This window comes from Triticum dicoccoides, chromosome 5A (genome assembly GCF_002162155.2).
Source record: "Triticum dicoccoides isolate Atlit2015 ecotype Zavitan chromosome 5A, WEW_v2.0, whole genome shotgun sequence".
Taxonomy (NCBI): Eukaryota; Viridiplantae; Streptophyta; class Magnoliopsida; order Poales; family Poaceae; genus Triticum; species Triticum dicoccoides.
Genome location: NC_041388.1, coordinates 383562794 through 383568312, shown reverse-complemented (window position 1 = coordinate 383568312; position 5519 = coordinate 383562794). Strand labels below are relative to the sequence as shown.

Below are 5519 nucleotides of genomic sequence, written 5' to 3'. Positions count from 1 at the left end.
ATAATATACATCTCGCTCCCTGCATCGGCAGCCCCGAACTTAGATTCGAGCGCCTCCCACAAGTCCTTGGTAGACCGCACATGCAAATATGCGTCAACCAGCTTATCTCCAATCACGCTCAGAACTGCCCCGAGGAACACGACAGTGGCCTCCTTGAACGCCTTCTCATGTTCAGGAGCGATCGTTCCTGTGGGAGTCACACCGGCGACCCAGAACACGTTCATGGCCGTGAGCCATAATGTGGTTTTAGTCTGCCAACGCTTAAAGTGCGTCCCCGTAAACGGGGACGGTTTCAGTGCAGCAACAAAACCAGAATTCAAAAAACTCCTACACACATTAGGTTTTTGGATTGATAAGAAAATAGGCAGTTTTTCGATTAAATTAATCCATGAATAAATCATGAGCATGACATGGACATCATTGATAACACACTGATTACGATCTAACAAAGCATGTACTACGCATATAGTAGAAACATCTACGCATATCGCTAGTACTGCTACAACAGAAAGAAACACAAGAAGGATAAATGATGTATACCCTCCAATCGGCCACGCGGCGGTGGTGGCGGTGGCAGCAGCCGCGGCATCCTCGGCGGCCTTCTTGTCGGCCTCGGCCTTCTCAGCGGCGGCACATTCGGCGTCGGTCGACATGGTGATGACGAAGGTGATGCGAACGCAGATGAACAGAAGCGAGCAGTCACGTAATCGCTACCCAAAAACCTAATCGCTCCTCTCCCGTACAGGAACCGGAGAAGCGGGGTTTCGGAGGCCTACTCTCCCATCAACCGTGTACGCGGTGACCGGGACGGAGTCGCCGGCGGCAGCAGCAGCAGAGGAACGGCGTGGGCGTGGAGGCGGAGATGCGTTCTGTTTCGTGGCGGCTAGGGTTGGCAGCGTCCCACATATATATGTGCGGCCGCGCGTGGAGAGACATGGGCTGAACCCACGTCCAAGTCGGTAGCCCACGATCCGACGTCTCAGATCGTGGCCCTACTTGTCAAAGACTCTCCGTTCCTGACCGACAAAAAGAAGCGCATAGGAGTGAGCTCGGCTCGGCTCAATCCCACAACCCGCGGCGCGTCGCGTCGTGACGAGGCATGGCGTGGCGAGGCGAGCGGAGGAGGAGGAGTGCGCGAGGGCCTCATCTCTTCTCAAGCTCCAATAGCATGAGGGAGAGGCAGAGCGCATTTTCAGCGGACGAGCGCCTTGTAGGACGTTATCTCACCCGCTCATATAAGGATTGTGATTCCCATGCTGCTGTCCACGCTGGCTTTTCGAAAAGTTCAGGATTCGATATACACAGGGCTGGTGGTAATACAGTATTGTATTGAGTCAGAACATAACACGTCAGATTTAATGCTAGGTACAGAAGTAGCTGCACTTTAGGCAAGCGAAGGAAGATGAACAGTGCTCAGCTGGTTTAATGATATGCCAGGCCCGAGCTTTCCTCCCCAACCACCCCCATATCCAAACCCATCCAGTTCTTCTTCCAGATTTCCGCTGGGCGCCCAAAGTTTCTTTGCGTGGTGCTGTCCCCGAAGATTTCCACCATAGCTAGTCTGGAGGAGACAAGCGGACCATGGAATTCCTTGGCAACGCTGAACTATCAGGGTGAGTTCGCGAGATCTGCTACCGTATTCAATTTGATGGAGTGTCGATTAGTTTTTGAATCACATCGGCAAGATTTGTTTTCCAGATGCGCACAAAGCCTTGTTCCGCCCCCCTCTGCTGAATCAAGGAGGACCGCCGGTGAGATAGAACAAAATGGCTAAGTGTCATCAGGATTCATGTCCAGGCTAGGGATGCTAGAGAGAACTGGTGCTCCGTTGGAGAAGCATGTTCAGGCCCCAGTACGCGGCGCAAGAGCGGTAGTGTTCGAGAGCTCTGGCGCCCAAGGATCTGCTTCGTCTCAGGCTAGTGCAGATGACGCTGTTGTGGGGGATTCTGGAGGCAAAGATGAGGTCGCTGAGGCAACATCTGGATGGACTAGAAGGTACGTACTTGCAAAAATTAGTCATTCACAGTTACCAAATAATGTATGTGGGTTGAATGTTGATAAGAATATACATGCATTTCCCCTCCGTTGGTTAGTATTCTGTGTGTTTGTTAATTGCTGAAAATGTTGGTGGCTCATTCAACAAAGGTTTCTGCTGGTTAATTTATATTTTAATAACATTATTAACGATGGAAAAAATACTACTCCAATGCATGAAATTGTTGGTCTCTGTGATTGACGATTCACATTATTATGCTACTGCCGCCAAGCCAAATTTTTGACAGTGCATAAGCGATGAAGCTGGTAAAGTTTGCTTTGTCATTATGTAGGGTAAGAGTGGGGAAGTTTGCATATTGATGTGTGCATTAGCAAGAGCCCATCTCTAAGAGAAGATACTTGTGTATCAACAAATCATGGAGACCTTGGCAAGAAAATTATGCGTACCACTCCTTCTGTATAAAAAACTGATAAAACATCACACATGCTTGGAAAAATTTGACAAAGGAAAACTACTTGTAGGCTGTAGCTTATCTGCACAAACAGTCATCCATGAGTACATAAATCCAACTCATATTGCACAAACAGTAACCGCAAGAAACAAATTTCAGAAAAATAAAAGCATGCCTACTCATACATGGCACAGTCAGCCACAAGAAAAATTAGAATCCAAACATATGGAAATGAGCTTGATCGACTAATAGAACACAATCGGAACGATGAAAAATATAGAAGTGGCTGGTAATCGAATGTGAACAGCTTGCCATCCTGATGAGTTGCAGATCTATAACCCTATTTTTCCAAGTACCATATCTCATCATCTAATCTGACTCCTATGGGAAATCGTAAGTAGAAGAAGAGATCTAACTCATTGAAATGGAAATGAAAAAAAAGTAGCAGTAAGCACATAATACAGATATCGAAACAAGTTCACGTGAGGCATGCTATAGGGATTCAGGACACAAACCATTCAAACAATGTGAACTACAGCTAGTAACATATGGGGAGATAGATAAGAGAATATTTGCATATTACCTTTGTGGTCCAAGAGGCAGGGCATGTAAAGGGGGCAACCGGGACAGAAGATGCCGGTGGCAGAAGAACGACGGGTGGCTCCTTAGCAGCGGACGTCGCGGCTGCTCCTGGGCGGCGGACAGCGCTGCTGCCCCTCGGCGGGGTGGACGGTGCTCCTTAGATGCAAACAAGGTGATTGTCCACTGTGTGGGATGTCGTGGCTGCTCCTCCGTGGTGAACGAAGCTGCTGCTCCTTAGTGGGGCGGATGGTGCTCCTCAGAAGTGGATGGCAGCATGGCGTGGCTATCCTCGGCGGCGGATATAGCTGTTGCTCCTCGGCGGTGGAAGATTCTCCTTGGTAGCCGACGATAGTGCTGCTCCTTGACTGCAGATGGTACTCCTCAGCAGCGGGCCAGATGGTGCTCCTCAGACGTGAGTGGCAGTGCTGCTCCTTGCTAGCGGATGGCGGTCCATGGCAGCGGGCTGCGCTGATTCTCCTTGGTAGCAAGGCGGCAGCTCCTCAACAACTTGTTTAATTGTTCAGCTGCAGCTTTGACTAATGGAGGCTAACTACCACCTGTAGAAATCATGAATCATTCATGGAAGTTGAATGAAATTAGACTTTACACATTACTCTTAAACGCACAAATAAAATGGTGATGCAGGGTATTGTCCGAAAGAATGGAGAATTCTGTGGTACATAATCACAAAAAAAACACTCCAAAGATTGTAAACCATAGTACTGCTAGAGAAACTAGATACTTATTCCCATTGATGCCATAAACATAAGAACCCTGCATATGTAGTTTAACATTGTATAAGGCAAACATAGGTACATAGTTCACAACCTAGCATATAGTAATACACATCTTGGCTCCCATTTCCAAAACTGAATGCTACATTGCAAGACAAGTAAACATATATAATGCTATAATTAAAAAGTCGCACCTCAGATCTCTCATTAATCAGCGGATGCACATCATTGCTCTGCCATCCGGCGGCTGTGACTGGTGCCAACATGCCATGCCCCTTAAACCTGGAAAGGTCATACTTCCAATGTCAGTACAAGCTAGTAAAGCATGCTACTTCTTCCCTGCATTATCCATCTCTCTCCTCCCTTCAAACAGAAACATGCTCCCATCCAAATTCATTGCGAGCTAGAGTGGATCTTGACTCCAACCACCAAAGATTGAATCCTTATACTAACTGGTGGTCAAATGTTTATTTTTCCCCTTCGATTAAGCTCATGTACTATCTAATTTCTAAACCCTAATTTGACCTCGTGGCCAACAATGGAGATGGGAGAGAACAAGGGGAGCAGGCAGCGGGAAGATTTGTAGCTTACTTGTCGAGGTCTGGAGGTGGGGTAGCGCAATGGGGCTCAACCGGTACAGATTTCGCCATTGGAGGAAGAAGAACGACGGGCGGCTTCTCAGCAGCGGACGGTGCTGCTGCTCCTCAGAAGTGGGTCGTGGGCGAACGATGCTCCTCTGTCGCGGACGGCGCTGCTGCGGCTGTGGGCTGAGGGAAAGGATGCCCGGGGTCCGATGACGAGCGCGAGGGGAGCAGCAGGCGGGGTCGTGGCGGCGGCGGCCGCGCGCAGGTCGGAGGCGACGGCGCGGGAGGGTTAGGTTTACGGGTGTGTGTTGCGTGTGGGCAGCGGGACATGGGATGAGAGGGGAACGACTTCATTATTTGGGAATTGGCGTTTTGCGTGGCCTGTCCACTGCTCTCGGGTGGACCCAACCTAAACAATCCCGACACTTTCTCAGTCGTAATGAATCGGCGACACACAGCCTATTAGTAAAGCTTGTGTCTACTGACGGAAATTACATCGGTGGTGTGATGATGCTTTGGCGACAGATAATGTGTCAAGAGCCTACATAACACCGAGAATCTATGTGTAGGTATAGTTTGGGACGAAAAAAGTGTCGGTGATGAACACTTTTACCAACAAATGCATTGTAACACCTCGGATGTAACTTTCCCAATTTGTACTCCAACTCTTGCCGTTTCGGCGTTAAGTTATTTTATTTTCTCGGGTTCGGGTCTTTGTCTCCATGTGTTGTTGTCGTTGTCATGCATCTCATATCATGTCATCATGTGCATTGCTTTTGCATACGTGTTCGTCTCATGCATTCGAGCATTTTCCCCGTTGTCCGTTTTGCATTCCGGCGCTTCGTTCTCCTCAGGTGGTCATTTCTAGCTTTCTTTCATGTGTGGGGATTAAACATTTCCGGATTGGACCGAGACTTGCCAAGCGGCCTTGGTTTACTACTGGTAGACCGCCTGTCAAGTTTCGTATCATTTGGACTTCGTTTGATACTCCAACGGTTAACCAAGGGACCGAAAAGGCCTCGTGTGTGTTGCAGCCCAACACCCCTCCAATTTGGTCCAAAACCCACCTAAACCTGCTTCATCATCTAGAGCGTTCGATCACGATCGCGTGGCTGAAAACCGCACCTCATTTGGACTCTCCTAGCTCCCTCTATTCCTATTTAAAGACCCCC

The 5519-nt window shown here is 48.7% G+C and overlaps 2 long non-coding RNA genes across 2 annotated transcripts in view; one reads left to right on the top strand and one right to left on the bottom strand.

Moving 5' to 3' along the window:
- The first annotated feature begins 1190 nt into the window (after nucleotides 1-1190).
- LOC119301668 overlaps nucleotides 1191-5519 on the top strand; it is a 6616-nt gene continuing 2287 nt past the window's right edge. The window contains exons 1-2 of the long non-coding RNA XR_005147142.1: nucleotides 1191-1613; nucleotides 1699-1995. This is a non-coding gene — a long non-coding RNA (uncharacterized LOC119301668). The remainder of the gene's footprint in view (nucleotides 1614-1698; nucleotides 1996-5519) is intronic.
- On the bottom strand, nucleotides 2638-5029 carry LOC119301667. Its single transcript, XR_005147141.1, has 3 exons — nucleotides 4355-5029; nucleotides 3958-4045; nucleotides 2638-3586 (listed from the first exon to the last, which is right to left on the bottom strand). It is a non-coding gene; the product is annotated as an uncharacterized LOC119301667 (long non-coding RNA).